At 39.3% G+C, this 20,004-nt stretch overlaps 1 protein-coding gene across 5 annotated transcripts in view; it reads right to left on the bottom strand.

Annotated features, from left to right (window-relative positions):
- Positions 1 to 20,004, bottom strand: part of diaph2 (diaphanous-related formin 2) — a 421,729-nt gene that overhangs the window by 6,463 nt on the left and 395,262 nt on the right. The gene's annotated exons all lie outside the window — the stretch shown is intronic.

Genomic DNA, 20,004 nt, shown 5'->3' on the forward strand with positions numbered 1-20,004 from the left:
ATAATGTAAAGTATGTCATAGTATGGGAATTTTTGCTATGTGCAAAATATTGGCATGTTGAAAATCATTCCCAGAATGAATTGAATAAGCTCAATGATTTAAATTTGGAATGTTGAATGCAGAAGGAATGGTTAACTATGTTTGGGGGAAATTGGGCCCCCATTGGAAATGGATGATGAATTTTTGTGTGAAAAATGTTCAATTCTGGAAAAACTGAATATTTGGAATGAGAAAAATACTAGCCTCCATGGTGTGAATTTTTGGAATATGTTGAAATTGGAAGATGTAAATCGGATGAATTATGTGGTAGGAGATGCATGTCAAAAAGTGGGAGGAATAAAAAAATAGGAATTGGAAAAGGGAAACTGAATCTGTGGGTACAGAAAAACTGAGTAATTAAAGCCAAAATGTTTACAACTGCCAGTTTTAATACCACTAACTATGATCTTGTCATTTCCACATCATCTTACATACATTATTACCCTTGCAATCTTACCACATTCTACTATTCAGCAGAGCAAAACACACACATGCTTGACGCCAAGTACTACTTTCCCATCGGTCAGGGCTTTGGAGGAATTAGAGAAAGAGCACAAAAAACAAGAATTGGTTTAGAGTTTTTGAGCAAATATCTAAAGTAGGTTCCTTCAGCTTTCAACTTTTGGTAAAATGTTCATATTGTATAAGCAAATACTTCTGCTAAAATTGCTACATCTTCAGAGAGAAAACTTTTAAGATGGAAAGTTTGAACGTTGGTGAATGGGAAATAACCATGGTTTGATATGTCCTCATGTAACCTCTTATGATGTTAAATGTTTATACTATAGTCCTCCCTGCTTCGGAAACATGTTTTCGAGGGTGCCCGGGAGAGGGCTTGGCCAGCCCGGTTACTCTCGCTCACCCCTTTTTGTTAACGAATAAAAGAAGGAGCGGCACACGGTATGGGTAGAGTCAGCTGACGGAAGCGTACGTTCGCCCAGCCGTTAAGCAGCTCGTTCTACCCGGACCGTCGGCTCTCCGGTCTAGTGTCAAGGTAAGCGCTGATGATGATTATATTATGCTGCTTAGCGTTGAAGTGTGTTGATTGCTGTTTGCGGGGAATAAAGGGCACAATTATTCTAGGACAGTATATCAGTCTCTGTGTATTCATTGTTGCCGCCGATCACTCACGATCCTGCATAAAAATATAAAAGTGAAGTAGTGTTTTCCACAAAACAGTTGGAAAGGTTTAAACCTTCTTTTATTGTGGGGATATTAATTTGAAGTTTGTATTTGTGTTGGCGTTTCAAAGGTCCACTGTATTTCCAAATACACCCCAGTAATTATAATTCACGCTCAGATTTGGCCAAGTCACACTTCATATTTTTTATTTTTTTTTTATGGCTAGCACGCTGACAAATCATCAAGCATCGTGTTCTCCAAGCATGCCTGCCCGTGGACGCCAGCCGCTCGCCATCCCGCTCGCCATCCGTTCCGCATTGTGGCTGGACACAAGCAGGAAGTTCTTGGAGATGACTTCCTATGATTACCAAACGAGCCACCGCGGTGAGAGTGCCAGCTGAGGGGTGCCAGCCGTCCAAGACTGGGCGCTGTTTAATGGCACTCGTTCCCTCTATCATGTCAGGTAATGAGCAGAGAGTGATGACTCCACACACACACACACACGCACAAACTAATACACACAGTAGAAGTACTTCCTGTTTGTGCTCTGTCTCCCAACATGCAGATGGTGCACAGGAGGAGAGAAGGAAGACAGATCAGTGATTTAGGCGTGCATGGACAAACAACGTCGCTGCTCATCAACACAGTCGCCATGATGTCCACAGGTGGAGAATGACTCGCTTTCCAAACACGCATCAGTAAAATTCACAAAAAGGACGCTGAACACAAACAATGTAGCGCTAAGGAAGGATATTATGACTGTGAGGAACTCGCCAAACAAATACATAAAAATTACAATTGTCTAGAAGCGAACTCACAACAAAACATGAGCGTACACGCACCCAAATGCCAGGCATAAAATATCATATAAATGCATATAATCTAAAAATTTTGACAGATTTTGTTAGTACCAATGGATTTCTGCAGGAACTGTATTAGGAGTTTATTGAATAATTTAATTTATCGAACACATCACTTTCTCTTTAAAGTGCAGAGAATACTGAGCATCTAGTAGAGGTATGGTGTTTATTCGGGATGGTGACCCGTGTTTGTCACCAATATCAGAATGATAGAATTTTTACCAGGACAATGTTGACCCCCCCCAGGTATTTGTCTTTCAACTAAACCGTCAACTTTAGAATATTGAACATCTATTGGGGGTAAGGCATTTTTTTTTTACTAAGGGGAAACTGTTTTGCGCAAATTAACGAATAACATACTACTATAAAACGTAAAGTTGCACATATATTAAGGTAAGGCATTTACACAGGGGAGACATCCATTTCGTACAAATCAATGAAAAACACTGTAATTGTGATTGGGTCAATGTTGAAATAAACTAGCGCTAAGTCATTAAACTGCATCTTAAACTTTAGAAGGTACTGACCATCTATCGGGGGTAAGGCGCTAACTTAGGAGAAACCGCTATTTTGTACAAATAATACCGTGAATAATATAATTCTTATTGGGTCATAAAGAAGCATTTTCTCAAGAAACTGCACCATAAACTGCAGAATGTTGAGCATCTATTGGGGGTAAGGCATTTATCCAGGATACCTCTATTTCGTACAAACCAATGAATAAAATACTGTAATTCTAATCAGGCCAATGTTAGTAGTGCTTTCTCTTTAACCTTTATCATAAACTTTAGAGATTGCTTGACCGTCTATTGGGGGTAGGGCATTAACTCAGGGGAGATTTTTTTTTTTACTTCTCAAAAATAATCATACTATAATAATATAAAAGCAGTAAATAAGTAAATCTTTATTCACAAAGTAGAGAAAGGATTGCATGGTGGCCTAAAAGCCGCACGTCTTGAGGTACACGCAAAGGGTTTTGTCAAAGAACTTTATGAGAAGGACATAAACTTCCGTGAGAGCCTCTCAAACGACTTTTTCTTTTCAATTCCTCAGGTTGTATTGCAGCCACTAGCTTGGGCTCAATTTGACACCTTGAGCACATCCAAACTCTTCACATTTACACAAAGGAGAGTTCTATTCAGAAGCCGACATACTACTATAAAATCTCAGAGCAAAGGGTTTCGAATTTTTCCTGGTGCCTTTTGATGCCTCCATTACCTGCTTTCTACCAGAGACTATACAAGAAGTATTTCTCACTTTCTGTACTCCGCTTGCTCTCTTGCTATATGTTAGGGTAGCAAACTGCTACTATGTCGGATACAAAATCCTTATCAAAGTGCCTTTGTGTTTTCTACACACATTTCGTTTCAGGTTAGCATTCTATCTGTCTTAGTATGTTTTAGCATAAGAGTGAGTCATTGAGGACTTTTGGTATTAACATTATGGATTTGTTAGCAAGATATGCATTAGCATTCTCGCTGTAATCATTGTAGATTGTTCAACTTTAAACAAGCGGAATGTGTCACAAATGTCGGATTACTGGTTAGCAACAAGTAGCAGGCCGATTTAAACATTTTGACTACGTTTACATGCAGTCAATAATCCTTTTAAAACCTGAACATTGGCAATAGTCCAGTTTTTAAATGCCATATAAACACACACAAAAACCTGTTGTTCGGGGTTACCCCTTTTTTAAATATTTGGTCATACAAACATGACGATGGAACCACTTTTGAAGATAACCTTGGTTTGTGTTCTGCGTGTTGCTCTATTCACAAGATATCTTGGTCTTCAGGAACTACTTGTATGCCTGGCGGCCATTTATGTTGCCACATGCTAAATAAGCTTAACTTGAAGACATTGATTTCTCCGCTGCATTTTCGCTTTATTTACTGACACTATATATATATATATATAATCGTCACTGTCCTGTGAAAAACACTTATGTCCATTTTTTTCATTTTTACATTTATGGGATGATGGGATGAATGCAGACTTCCCAAACGTGCAAAAAAAAAAAAAGTGTTTTTCACAGGACAGCGACAATATGCCTGCACATAAGTGTTCACACATGTAAACGGACATTTTGACCTCAACCCAAATCGTGGCTGCATGTATACACAGTCACTGTAGTTCTTATCCTTTTTTTTTGTTTATTTATCATCATTTACTGTAGTGTTTATATCAGCCCAATATTTGCACTATAGCTGTTCTTTTGCATTTTTTGGAGCTATAAACACAGGTGTATATAAAATATGCTTCCCTTGGAATGTACATATAAATAAATCCAAAACAGAATTGGGTACTTAGACATGCGGTGTAAATGCAGCCGCGGTGCCTCTCGTGAAGGCACAGCAGACGCGCGCACTCTCTCCCTGCATTGCTTTGTGGAAATGGCGAGCATTGTGTTGCCAGCGCACGAGCGTATCCTTGCGTGTATATCATGATGATCCCTGCCACGAGGGAGAGGCTCTGAATAAGACAAGGGTAATAGAAGGAGGAGAGGATGCCAAGATTACTAAACAGGCAAGGCAAAGGCCTTAAGCCGGCACAGTCAACCCGCAGCCCTCTCAGGCCCCCTTCTGGAGGCCCTCCAGTGAGACGTCATTTCACGTTACGGCGGACGAAGGAGAACTCCCGCCGGATTCACGCTGACTTTCTTGCTCCTGTCATCTACGGCTAATTGCGCAGGGTTACATCATGATAAAACACTTTCATCTGCATGAGGAGAGCTGGCACTTGTCCATTAAACGCTTTGAGCGTGGAATACCTGGTGGGATGACCCCCGTAGTGGTCAGCATAAACAGGAAGACTTTGGAAAAGATTATGCTGCGTTGGTTTGAACATAATCTGGATCGAGTCTGTCTCGAGGCTTTGAACATCGCGCTCAAATTTAAGGCCGTGATGTGGAGATTGTGGCGCACGGTGGAATTGCAAGTGGGCAACCTCTAATATGGTGGTAACTAGTGTTCATTTTATCCGCCATTTTTAAATTTAGACTCGGTTTCAGTCCAGCTTCAATTATGCTTGTTAGTCAACCTCATCCCGATTTTATTTAGTCAATTTTTATTCGACTTTTTGTCAAAGGAAACATAACTTTATTCATCCAGTTTTAGAAACAAGATTTTACAAAATCTTATCATTTTCGTCTTGTTTTTGTTCATGTCCATACATTTTAGGCCAGTTTTTATTAAGTGAAGTACAGTACATTTTCGTCTCGTCTTCATTAGTCAACGAAAATGCATACTGATTTAGTCCCAGTTATTGTTGATTAATGAGGGTTTTAGTCTAGTCTAGTCTTGTGAAAAATGTGTGTTGATGAAATTAACACTAGTGGTAACTTAATTTAGGAAAGCATAAATTTACATATTTTTCAAGTTATTAACAATCACTTACCATTTTTTCCCGTTTGTATTGCCAGCAAGCTTCAAAGAGAGCAATAGTGATGTTTGAAACTAACAAATAAAAAATTAAAACAATCCCAAGGAGCATGGAGAAAATGCTAAAACAAATAGCTAACTAGAGGTGGAGTTAGAGCTCCTGATGTCATCCGCTAGGCCACACCCCCTTAATTAAAGATATACATCACACAAATATTAAAGTGTGCCATTTTTGACACTTTTGATTGATTCCTAATTTGTAAAAATAACGGATGGACTGACTAATATTATAGATTTGAGGATTTCTTTTTTTTTTTTTAAATTGGGAAATAGGAGGTTCTGTTCAGACGCCAGTGATATTATAATTATTGTTTTAATATTATATTTTACAATACAGCACAATTTGTGGTATTTTTTGGTGGGCCGGAATGGTTTGACGGCTTTTTGGGGGAAACGTTTATTTTATACATTAGTACAAATGAATTACGACCTTCATCACAGAAGAAACTAAACTTGTAAAATACATCAAAATATTGTGATTGTGTGGCAGAACAGCATATACAGTTAGCTCATAAGTTTACATACCCCAATGGTAGTGTATGTAAACTTATGAGCACAACTTGATGTTTATAAGTTGACATGCTCATAAGTTTACATACGATACGCAAACTTCTGAGCACAGCTGGAGTTGTTTGTTTAACGTGCTCGGAGCAGGAAAGGACATACAAGCCGTTTTGTGCGAAAACTACATAGTTTTTTGTTGTTGTACATTTACTTAATAAATCCTGATGTGAAGACTAAAAGCAGACCTTGAGATTGGGATGTAAATGTCGCAGAAAGAATGTGGCTCTTTCTCATAAACAAATGTATTAAGGACATGATTTTCCTGTCACTTCCTTCCTATTTCGGACTCCCTCTCTTCCTCAAGCTGCACTTCCTGCTTTGATGAGGTGAAACATCATAAATTTGATTAAATCTAAGGACTGACACGTTGTGTTTTGGCTTGCTGTCAAAAGGGAGAGCATCTCTAGCAAGAGCCGTAAACCTTCTATCACCTCTTTTCATCTCCCTCGCACCTTCCCCTCCCCACCTTCCCCCCTCCCCGAGCTCCAGAGTAATGGAACTCCCTACACGGAGACAAGATATGGCGTATAAATGGAATGCAGGAGGAGAGGAGCTATTTCTTCCTGGCGAAAGTTATGGCCCGACTATCGCAAAACTACAGTTGCGGCAAACACAGCTCCTGATTCGGCGGGAAGAGTAATCACTCCCAACAAGTATCGCGGGATAGAAAATAGCTCAACTGGAGAAATAAAGGCGCTAGCCGGAGGAGCAAAAAGGGCAAAAGTGGTCCCTTTCTTTTTCATATAGTTTGCTTGATTTAAAAAGCACATGGAATGAAGATGGAAGATAAGACTCAAAAGATATTCATAGTGATTCCCACCAGACAACTAGATTTTTTTTTGTACGTTAGTAAATTCTATTTAAATCAACCCCTTTGTTATACATACAGTAGAAATCAAGTATTTTGCATACAAATGACATGCAGCTCTGTGGGACTATGATAAGCTCAGTAGGACGTTTGGGAATTCAATATAATAGTAATTACAAATACATAAGTGCAAATTTTTGTCGTATATTATCTTTTTACCTTTTACACATATAGTCTTGTAACTTTTAAAGAATGTATATGTTTTAGGAGTGGCTGAGTACCGATAACTGTCAGACCGATACAAGGCCTTATTTCAAGGTATCGGTACTCGCGACATCGGCTGATACCAGTATCAGCCACCCTTTTGGGGCCATTTTACAATCAGCAATTAGAAATGAGAAGAATGCCAAATTGCCATTAATTTCATTACATTTTAAGGAAAAATGCTATAATGGGTCTTTCTTTAAAATGATCTGTCATTCTATTTTTTATATTGGTATCGGTACAGCTGACTACCTAAGAGTCGAGTACATGTCAGTGTTTCCCACACTATGTTAATACTTGGGCGGGCCACCCAAGTAAATTGGCCACCACCCAAGAAGTTTTCAAGAAAATTTATTAAAAATATATACTTAAAAAGAAAAAAAAAAACGTGTCGCGACAGGATATACAGCATGTAACGTTAGTTCGCCGTCACTCACTTATGGATCGTGAGGCTAGAGGAGACACAGTAACAGGACTGAGACCCGCCTCCCATTCCCACCGCCGGAGTCCACCCACCCAAGTAGATTTTAAATCTGTGGGAAACACGGCATGTACTGGTATTTGTATGAAAAAAAAAGTAGCATCGAACATCCTTAATATTTGTAATAATTATGAAATATTCAGGTGCTAAATAATACCTAATAATACAAACAATACTTTAAATGTTTACTACTGGCTAGGACTATTCATAATTATATAAATGATAATCATAATAAGAACTAAACGCCAATAAACTAGAAAGTCTATAAAATATTATCAAAATGGCTAAATGTTTTGCATAATAATAATAATAATTTATTCATATATTTCATCATGAGATTGTTCTGCATCAAATATTTTTCTAATCTTAACATACTAATGTTTGTTGACTTGCCCGTATACAACCAAAAAAAGGTTCCTTGCCCAAAATAGATTTTTTTCCCCCCAACTTTGTCATCGCTCCTAACCCAGCAAAAATGGCCGAATTTCCCTTTCATTCTCAACTCATAAAATAAACATTTGCATACGACCAAGCGCCGTGATTCCATACACGGCTCAAAAGTCGGCTGAAATTACCTTCAGAGCGCGTTCCCCCTTGAATAGCTGTGTTGAGCGAGAACATGTCGTAAAGTGGGGGCCCGTTGGAGGAATAGGCTGCATTCATGCACATTATGTCTGGCCATTCGCAAAAAAGGAAAGGAAAATTTGCCCTGACGTGACATTTTTTTGAGTGGCAATTCACAGCCTAGTTTTTGATAAAAGCAGCCTGGAACTTAAATGGAATCCAGGGGAGGGAAGTCGTGAGATGCCGCCGTCGAGGGGATGAGGATGGGGGGGGTTGTTATGGAGGGTGGGGGTTATAATGGCTGCATTCACTAACTGGGTCAGCCGGCAGCTTCGCCAGGCAAGCACATGACGGTACCCACTGAGATAGAGTGGTGATAGAGACGTGAAGAGATTAACCACATCCCGCGCTGTCAAAAGTGATTGCATGTGTTATGGTCACCGTGCTCTCTGCTTATCACCGTTTATCTCAACACACTGTCAGCTAAACCCTGCTTGCCCCCTCGCATTCGTGTACACAAAGCGTCAAAGCGGGAACGGGCATGCCAAGTCTCAATACTGGGAGGTTTTGTATTTGTGTCCACTTTGAGTTACTAAATTCCTGTTGGTCGTTTTTTTTTTATTGCTTTTTGTGCCCGCTGGGAGGGGCTTTCAAATCAGGGAAGGCCAGCTTTTCGGCGTAAACACCGGCGGTAATGTCAGTAACAAGGGGGGTGGGGGGGGGGGGGGTAGCAGAGGGAAAAACTACACATTGGGAAAAACATGACAAAACACAGCCAAGTGTGTTTTGTCATGTCGGAGGGAGAGTGGGTGAATTTCAGTATCTTGCCTCAGCATGTTTATGCAGCCCTGTCTTACCTCTGCCATGCCACCATCACGCACGAGGATTGCAGCCCCCACACTCGCACATCCTCTGGCATTTGTACACTCCCTTCATATTTAAGCAACACAAACTCTGGCAGCAACAACCACAATCTGCAAGCGATGTGTGCCGCGCTGGTAAACTTGAGCAGAACTGCAAGGATGTGGATCAAAAATGATATTTAGGTTTACAATTTAGTGTACAAATAACAGTAACTGCTCCTTTTCAATTTTACAGAACAAAATAGTATTGAAGCAGCATGTTGTTGGTAAATGGTACTTCATTTGTAAAGCACTTTTCTACCTTACAAAACCCTCAAAGTACTCATGCACCCATTGATTACACAGCATCAGGAACAACTGGAGTTTCATTGTCTTGCACATGGACCTTCAATACAGTCACACTGTGCGAGGATCGAACCAACAACCACAGGGTTCCAAGATGACCATTCTACCACTGAGTCACGTCACCCAGTAAAGGACTGTTGAATGTAGAAGCTAAAAAAAGATTACAGTTCTATGATATATAATATGCAAGTTGTTCTGTAAGGCTGTTTAGATTTGCACTTTACAAAATTATTCTGGCAACCACAGCTGCCAGATTTTTTTTTGTAAAAAAACAAAACAGATTTTTTTTTTTTTTACAGTGTACCAAAAAATCTACTGACGAATATTGTTATCCTAACACTCCTATACTAGACTACTACACTTACACTTACTTACTTACACTTTAATTGTATGCCAATGTTGTTTTGTTTTACAGTTAATCTGTGTTTAAATTACAGTAATTTGTGAATTCTCAAAAAAGGGATCTTTTTAACATTTTCTTACTGTCAAATCAACAGTTGTCTTTGGTTCAGAGTTTCACAAGATATTAATGTAAATTACACAATGCTTCATTGTTTTTGTATTTAAAGTTTTTCATGTCACAATTTCATTTTTAATTCTACAGACATTTTTTAGAGTGTACTTTTGTCCTGTCGCTGCTTGGTTGTGGTATTATTTATATTCAATCTTAATTAATGTATACAGGTACCAACATTAGGGCAGCACGGTGGCTGACTGGTTAGCACGTCTGCCTCCCAGTGCAGAGGACGTGAGATCGAGTCCGGGCTTCGGCCTGCCTGGGTGGAGTTTGCATGTTCTCCCCGTGCTTGCGTGGGTTTTCACCGGGTTCTCCGGTTTCCTCCCACATTCCAAAGACATGCATGGCAGGTTAATTGAATACTCCAAATTGTCCCTAGGTGTGATTGTGAGTGTGGTTGTTCGTCTCTGTGTGCCCTGCGATTGGCTGGCAACCAGTTCAGGGTGTACCTCGCCTACTGCCTGAAGCCAGCTGGGATAGGCTCCAGCACCCCCGCGACCCTTGTGAGGAAAAGCGGCCAAGAAAATGGATGGAGGTACCAACATTGAGGATTACACTGGCCACACCGTCTATCTCTGTTAGGCTTTTACCTCCAATGGCAGAGAATTTAAAAAAGTATGAAAAATGTTTTACGGGCAGTGTGAAAAGGGGCTAATCATTCTCTTTGAAGCGTTAACATTCTTCATGTTGCCGTTTGGGTTAAAGAGAAAAAAAAAATCCCTGAACTCGCTCCACTTAACTGGGTAGAATCATCTGAACAATTTCTCTTGGCATTCTGGGAGGGAGCGGAGGCACACGCGGCCCAAACGAAGCGTTATACAAAAACACTTTTGCAATCCATCAGTGCCCGAGGCAAAACTCCCAGGCCTGACTATCCTGCTCAGCGGTGGTGTTTCAGGAGGCCGGCTTCAAACTAAGTAGAAACATGAAAGAAACAAATATCCTCAAGAGGAAATCCCCGCTCACCTGCCGTTTTTTTTTTTCTCTCCATACTTTGAAGCACCTCTCAAGTATTGGCCGCGGACTTACAGGTGCAACGTGAATCTAAAACATGAAGCCGTCCTTGTATAAGTTAGCCCATCTTTTACATTCCGCTTAGTTTAGAGGCCTCGGCGGCTTCTCGAACCACCTTTAGACCATCAGGCATGGAGCACGGACACAAGCACAGATGGAGCCAGGCACCAAAGCCTGCTTTTCTCTGACCTGAGCCAGGAAGAGAGAGCCATCCATCAGGCCAAGGAACACGGGTGCCTAGGGGGGGCCCGTCACTGATCCTCTAAGACTGATTGGGCCTCTGTGGGAGGCCAGACCCCCTGACTATATTGACATCAGTGTCTGGCTTGCTCCACTGGGGCTTGAACCGCGCCACACTGAGCCAAAGCAGTGACCTGCTTCCGTTTGGATGCTGTGAGGGAGCTATTTAGATCACAGATAAGATAGCACGCTGCATGTGAGAGGATCTTAGGGAAAACACACACAACTTCACATAGAGATGGAAAAATATACAGAGTATTTTCCGTATATTTTTTTTTATATTTCAATGACTTAGTTTGACGCTCACACTGTAGCTGGGCAACCTTGAGGTCCAATACAAAGTAAAAACGTTTCACTTTAATTGACAGTATTACAGTATTGTTGCTGTCAAAAAATTAGGGATGCGTTTTTTAGAGTAATTTTATGTATCAAAAGTACAAGTGGTATCAGTGATAGTTTCGTTGACAAAAATGAAACAAAAAATAAAATAGAAGCCATTCATTGAGATGATGAAGATAAATAAAATTGACTGACAAATTTGTCAATGACTAAAATGAAAACAACACAGCGACGAAAATTCAGAAAATCCAATCAGAAGAAGGAATGAAACGTGGGTGGGAGAAAAGTATGGCGGACCAAAACTGCCTTAATTAAAAATAAATCAATGACTAAATAAATGAACAAATGACTAAAACTGAAAATAAAAACAGATATAAAAAATATTTTAAAAAACTAAATATAAATACAAATAACAATAATAAATAATAGTAAAATAATAAATATATATCCATAAATAAATAAAAGTTAAAAATATATATATACGAGATTCAATTTAAAAAAAAAATAAATGTCAAAATAAATAAATAAATAAATATCTAAATATAATTAAATACCAATCAATAAATAAAAAAAATGCTCTTCTCTCACATTTATTTAATTCTGCATCTTTTTTTTTATTTAGGTGAAAACCGATATGATTGAAACAAAGTTTAATAAAGACACCGTTGTGTTAATTGTGTCTTGCGTGTTAAACTACAGTAACAAATTGGTGTGTTATAATTTTCTGTATAAGTTGAAATGTATTCTGAAGGAAAACATCCACTAAATTGTCAATTTAGTTGACTAAAATTACTTTTTATTTTTGTTGACTAAAATTGGATTATAACTAAAATACAATCAGATTACTAAATTATGACTGAAACTAATTAATTTTAGTCCACAGACTATAACTAAAACTAAATAAAAATTTCTTGTCAAAATTAACCCTGAGGTGTTTCAGTACTTTGTATTGTTATTGGTGACTACTCAAGAGTCGAATACTCATACTCATACTGAAAAAAAGTGGTATCAAAATACTGTATTGATAGATTAGTTTAAGTGAGGTAATGAAGTGTATGTGACAGTCATTGAAAGAGTGTAAAACCACTCATGAAGTGCAAAGTGAAATTGTACTTGATGACTTCATCACCGAGCGTGCCGATGCAAGCCGCATGATTGACAGGTGAGGGCGTCGACGGCGCACTAGTTAGACGAATGAAAGTCAAGATATAGTTTGACAGACAGATGGGTGCCTAAATGGCTGGTTGGGCGCGGTGATAAGGTAAATCGGCTGATGGATCACCAAGCAAATGCGGCAGGAGGAAGAAAGAAAATAAAAAAGAGAAGAAAAGCAAAAAGCCCGCAGACAACAAATGATCTGCTGATAAACACAGATGGATTGTGATGATACGCGTAGAGGCGGAGTGAGATCCATCGATTCTTTCTTGTTTTTTCCTGTTTGGGCTTGGCCGAGTGGAGATCTGATGGTGTTGCTATCTATCTTTTTGAGATGCAGATAGCGAGATAGCGACACATCTCAATCCCCCAAGAGCTCTGATGTTGTCGCCATATCACCTTCACTGGTGACATAAACACTTTACAAGAAACGACATGCAATTTTACTTCATTACACGAGTAAGTAATGGAACAAAAATCAAACCTTTTTTTTTTCTCCAACATCCAAAAATCTCTCAAATTACAACCTGTGCGGATGAAACTTTAAATGTCTTATGTGCCATTACAAAAAGCAAAATTCGTTATCGACTGACTACACCCAACAAGCTGTATTGAGCACTTTTTATCAATAGAGAAACAATCAGCAGTTTGAAACAAACTGCACCAATCAGCCAATCGCGGTCATCAATTACTGATACCGTACAATGTATGAAGCAATCCACTATTCTATCCCATCCCTGTTCTAAATATTCATATGAACTCATGTTGACATCGTCAAGTCTTTATCCATTGCAATGATCAACAAAAATTTTTTCTCGAGGTTATATTATTTATTATTTTATATTTGACACTGATTTAAAAATGTCTTTACGTTTGTTTCCTTGATTTCTGTGATATTTAAATTTTTGTTTTTAAGTTTGACTTATAAAAGCTAGTAAGGATTTTTACCATGCATCGCAATTTATAGATGTGTGCTTGACGCAAGGTCCACAGAATATTCTGATCTATTGCTATAAAAACATGGACAGTAAAAGAAAGATTAGAATCTTTTCTTTCATCAGGAAAAAAAAGCATATTTCTATCTGTTTCTGTTTTGCAGCAATTAGCATTAGAATAAAGCTAAGTTTCATCATTATTCACAAACCTGTTGAAAACTGGCAAAAAGAGCTTTTTGCAACATGGCCCTGGCTGATCTCTTATACTCTACTGTCACCTGCTGGCCGTTTTTCATAATAACTACCATTTCTTTAAGCCACTCTTAATGTCAGAAGCTGTATCAAAGCCTTCTGATTGGTCTGACATTAAAAAAAAACAAAAAACATAAAAAACATATTAATAAGTTTTTGGGAGTGAAGGACAAAGTATTTAAAAACAATATTTATATGTTTTTGGGGTTTAAATGAGTTCATAGCAAATTACTTAGACATTCCAGTTGTAGCTGGGACCCAGTTTGCAACCTCAGCTCGAGACATATTCAAAGACAACTGGAAAGTCTTAAGTATTTACCAAGGTAGAGATCAAAGATGTGCGAGTCTTTAAATGCAGAAATTTTACAATTCTTTGAGCACAACAAAATGGAAGGCCTGACAATCTGGCGCCTCATTACTGCTCCTTGTTGTCTATCACGACAAAAAGGAAGACAAGGGTATTTGAAGTTTATAGCCAAAAGGGTGAGTGTGTGTTGTGTGCGTGTGTGGAGGGGCTCTAATGTAGTTGCAAAGGTGGCTTCTCTCTTGACGGCTGCTTGAGGGACACGCGGGGGCGTCGGGCGCGCCGTTGGAGCCCCCCGATGAGTGCGGCGCCGGTTATAATAGACAGGAAAAGCTCAGAAAGCGTGGCCTTTTTGGAAGAGAGGCATCTCTCAACATCTGACAGCTTACAGGGCTTCGGCTTCACAACGACACCTTCGCCAGGATGACAAACAAACACACAACGCCCACTTGATCCTCACTAACACAAATGAGTTTGCCAGCACATGTTCAAAATACAACACCCTCCCCGCACATACACGTAAATATATAAACACACACTAATCCGTCTGGGTGGGAAGACAATATCCGACAGGTGGAATCTTAGCATCGGGTTGACAGTATTAATACCAATAAAACAAGGCCGGCTATAAAAAGATGCCGCATTCCCTCCAAGAATTTGTGTTAATGCCATGTTGTAGCTGCTCACTGTGAAGAAAAAAAATATATGGTGCAGGCTGCATTTCTACGAATAGTATTGGGTTGCTGTCAAAAAGTGCACGCCACTTAAATAAGCCAGGGAAGCACAAATGTTGCTTTTGAAGATTGTGCAGTATATCTGTCAATCCTATGGAAGGAGATCAGCACTTGTTCCACACAACTTGACATTTTTCACAAGCAGGAAGAAATTCTAAATAAAGTCAAATGTTGAGGGAAGATGCAAGATACTTTACATGCCAAAAATGTCAGGCTTCCAACATTTCTCCGGTTCATCCATTTTCTACGCTGCTTAACCTGTTCAGGGATGCGGGAAGCTGGAGCTTATTATTTCTGCATGGATGCAGCAAACTCAAATTCAACTCATGTCACAATCAAAATAGAGGCGCTATTGACATGCTAATAATTAGCATCAATAGTCACAGTTTTAGAAGCAACTGATATGTCAACACAAACAATGGAGTAATACTTTTAGACGGATAATAGTATAACAATTTAGTGCAGAATGAGCTAGTACTCGCCAAATTGTCGAAAAACACATCATAGTCCAAACGATTAAAAATCCAATTATATCATAATGGTCAACGGAGTGCCATTTATTGCGCTTTTGTCTGTTAGTGTATGTGGCTGACACACTAAGGCAGTTGCGTCAACTTATTCAAAAGTTTTCCTTTTTAGTTTAAAATAACTTATTTTAACCTCCAGGATCTCTCGCCGTACACTGGCTAATGACAGAAACCAGATTTTTTTTGCTTTAGATATAGTTTAAATCCATCTGTGTTGCCTCGTGCCAGGTAGCTAGCATTATGCTAACTTGGTAGGATTTGTCTATGGTCCAACGTCCAAAGTAATTTGTTACCGACTCCGAAACTAGCTACTTCATAAATATAACATGCTTGCAAGACTATATATTCATTTTAAGAGGGTAATAGAGGGATATCCAATCCTCCCTAATGAAATACTGATGATGGCAGTTAGTCCATTGCATTAGCAGCGGGTGCTAATGGTCTGCATTGCTGTCTTTACTGTTATGACAATGCATTTCAATCACTGAAAAATCCCCACCTCGTCCAATCTCAGGATTCTCATGGACCACTCGCGGGTGAAGCCCAACTTGCCTTAATAAAACATGATGTTGTGTGTTATTTATTTATTATTCTGCTTTTTGATGTCTCCCTGTTGTGCATCGTGAGTGGTGGTGGGGATCATAGCGAGCGAGCAGACGCGCTTCTCACCATCAGACCCATTTGGCCGAGCGAGGACGCTCCCTTCTGTTCGCAAGTGATGGTGGGGGTGGGGGTGGGGGCTCCTTCAGAAAGACTTCTTCACTTTCTCTTCTCTTAGCATGAATCATTCATGGCCAGAGATGCTCCCACATGTACATAAAACACCGGCACCCGTCCTGTGATGGGCTACACTTTGCTACCTTCATGTTTTTGCTTGTGCATCGCCTGCGTGGCTGTCAACACTCGTTGTGGAGTACAAGAGTTAAAGTAGTCGTCCGAGATGCTGGATAAAGAAGCACCTGTTATGTTCAAATTCAATAACTGGCTTAAAAACAAGTTTGCTTGTTTTTGAATCCTCCTGCGCAGTCTTACTTATTTGTATTGATTCACAGAGAAACAATTACAATTTCTAATGCTTTAAAACACAGGTGGCAAATCACATGATTTTATCTGCCCAGCTAAAGCAAAATTATGCATCGACTTGCAAATTATCTTTTTTTTTTTTAACGTTGCTAGATTGCAAGCATTTTATTACCAAACTTTTTTTTATTATTTTCCTTGATTTTGTTCAAAACTAGTTATCCATCAAGTTGCATTATGTTTATTACAGCCCTCTGAGGTAAACATAAATAACCAATATGACTCTGGTACCTCTTCTTTGAAACAATGATAAAATGCTAAAAGTGGATAGAATGTATTCATCTAATGAAGTTGCAAATATATGTATTAAATAGGGATGAGCACGAATTTGTGGTGACAAGAATTGCGTAGAGAAATGGCTGTTGAAAACGAACATTCCAGTCAGATCGCATCATAGCAAATTATCGTCAGAAAGGAATGTTTGAATGGGATGTCCCGTTTCTCTTTCATGTGGTGATTGCATATATTTGGATGCTACGTACGCACTACAGAAATTGTTGTGTCTGTGTATGGGAATATTTGGCTCCCGCCTTGCTGATGGCCTCTCAAAAGGGAGTTTGCAAAGTGTCAACTTAGCACTAGCTAGGACGCGGCTACAGGCTAGTACAACATGACAGGGATGGATTTAAAATGGGACCAAAGAGAAAATAATATCCTGAGGAAAATGGATGGATGGAGTTCTACCATAGGCCAGGGTACGGTGCTGTATATTGAAAGGGTTAAACTAAGTTATTTTAAACTGAAAAAGAAAACCTTTCAGTGAGTTCATATGCTGTGTCAATGTTCAGTGTAGGCTACACTCTGGTTCATTTGAAAGAGATAAGCAAATATAGCTTTGTAAATGTATGACAAGTGTAATAAAAGTGCATTTACCATTTAATATTTTGTAACCGATTCGCATGGATTTGTTTTGCTGCTTCTATGGGCAACAAACACAATTGGAACTTGACAAAGATAAAAAAGAAAAAGAAAATTGGGTAGTATCAATAACTGCATTATTATTGAAGACAGTGTCATACTGACATCAGTTATCAACTAATAAAAAAAAAATAAGCAGAAAATATTGGATGGATAAATGCATGTAAAATTCAATTAAAAAAAAACTGCACGAGCAAATTTGTTAAAAGTAAAGTGAAACAAAACCTGGATAAAATGAAGAATGATAGATGGCTGTGATAACATTAAAATTAATAAATGAAAGAAAATGGAGGGAAAAATAAATACAATTACAATAAACCCATGCTGTAAAAAAACAATGAATGTAAAATAAATATAATGGAAAAAAAAGAAGAAAATAGATGGAACTAAAATAAAAAAAAGAAAAGAAAATATTACTCACATTAAATTAAACTACAATATGAATCTAATTTAACAAAAAAATTGATGAATTGATGATAAATAATGATGCAGCTCTTGGATTGGATCTCATTAGATTGATAAAATAAATGAGAAATACAGTGTAAGTGTGTGTGTGTTTGTGTGTAAGCTTCTCGAGTTAGGGTCGTAGTTTTCTTTGAATCGCCTGCAGCTTGACAACACCACACCACAGACCAGACATCTCAGGCGACAATGGATTCTGTTGGAATGAAAAATTCATCTGTGGCCTTCACTTATTCATCAAGGAGGAAGATGATTTTTTTTTTCCTTTTCCAAAGGGATGCCCTCCAGAGACATGGCGCTCACATGCCAGGCAGCTCGCCACCGCCACTCTGCCCACAAGCCTTTCAATAAAACAAGCAAACAACACAATTCCAACACGCATAAATAAATAAGTTGTGAATTAAGTGCTGCACACAGAGTCCCTAAGTGAGGTCACTCATCACACTTTAATGGCTGAAGAGGAGCTTGAGGGGGGAGGGACACTGGCCAAAGTTAGACCTCATCCATCCGTAACCCCCCCCCCCCCCCCCCCCGCTGTCTTTGAGCAGCATGAATGGGCAAAGTCAATGGAGGTGCCGTACATCCAACTGGCTCCTCACTGCCAAACGCACATCATCTCTTTTGTGATTTATGAGGCCTGGAAATGTGCACTTTCCACTACAATCTTCCTTTTTTTCGAAGAAGATCAACACTTGATTTTTTTTGGGGCGCGGTGCTGAAATCAACCAGATTTGGAGTTAGATTACACAATTAAGCCCTTTTCACACTGCACTTGTTCAGAGTGCAAGAGTCAAGCGGCAACATATTTATGTATATAAGTTATGACGTAGCAGCCTACCAGGAAGTAAAAACAGATTTGCTATGCTACGATGCTATGCTAGTTTATGCTGTCATTTAGTATGCCAATTCTCCACCTCGCATGCTTGGATCATTTTTACACACACATACACACAAATAAAGATCTCGAGCAGCCATCCAGGATGTTTACAGCAGTTTGGACGCCGAGCTGCGGCAGCGCCAGATGCTCGGGCGTCTGTGCATGTGCAGCCATTGTTAGCTCCTTTTTGATGAGATTTACATGGCATGATCACCATCAAATAACATATACCACAGAGGATTGCCCAAGTGATCACACCTAATCTGCACACTTGCGTCTACAGTACACACATGTCCAAACTTAGGTATGTAAGACTGGGAGCTACACAGCAGCTTTAGCGGAATTTAAATTTACATTTACTGGGCCGAGTGTTCTGTTTTTGGAAATAAAAATATGGTCACCCTAAGTTAGACGTTAGCATAAACATGCTAACTAGCCAAAGCATCAAAGTCAACATTGAAAAATTTGGCTCCACCAAAACAAATACTTCAATTAGCCGTAGAGTTGCTGTAGCTGTTAGCACAGCATGCTAACTAGCAAATGGTCTTGAAATTTTAATGGAATAATTGCTCCACATCAACCAAAGACACAGACTATGGTTTAAGTGAAAGGGGAACGACAATGGAATCAATTTGCAGCAATTCTTATATTATATTCTTATACTGTACTCTCTTGTATAAAAACATTTAGTAAGCCCTAAGCCAGGACACATAGTGAGGGTTTCTGCTCTGACCGTGACCAGAGAACCAAATAAGATTAAGGACCCATCCCAAATTACATTTAAATTGGCATGTTTGTTTTAGGTTCCATATTGATTCAAATAAAGCTTCAGTGCAAAAATGAACATATTAAAAGTTTAGTACCTCAGGCTACTATTTGGCTGCAAAGTCCCATTAGACTTTTTGCTCTCTGACTGATGCAAACACAAGCCAACAACTGTGCACTGCAAACGTGCGCTGATTGGAAAGAAGTGGGTCACTAGTGTCCTGCCCGGTGGCGCTTTCTACCATAGCCCTATCAACCCCTCTGTTACCCACAATCCCTCGGTGTCCATGGCAGAGCCAGACCCTGGGGCAACGCACCTGTGTCCACAATACTGCACTGGGATCAATTAGCATTAAAGTTTCACAGAGTGTCTTCTCAAGTGTGGACATAGCGTACACTTGGGGAGGTGACAGCAGGGGGACTGAGCAACGGGGAAGAGAGCGACACAGGCGTGAAAGAGAAATAGATTTGTAAGCTGTTGCCATGGAAGTCAGAGGGCCACACACTGACACAAACACTTGTGTGCCATTAATCC

The sequence above is a fragment of the Vanacampus margaritifer genome, chromosome 10 (assembly GCF_051991255.1).
Source record: "Vanacampus margaritifer isolate UIUO_Vmar chromosome 10, RoL_Vmar_1.0, whole genome shotgun sequence".
NCBI classification, from domain to species: domain Eukaryota; kingdom Metazoa; phylum Chordata; class Actinopteri; order Syngnathiformes; family Syngnathidae; genus Vanacampus; species Vanacampus margaritifer.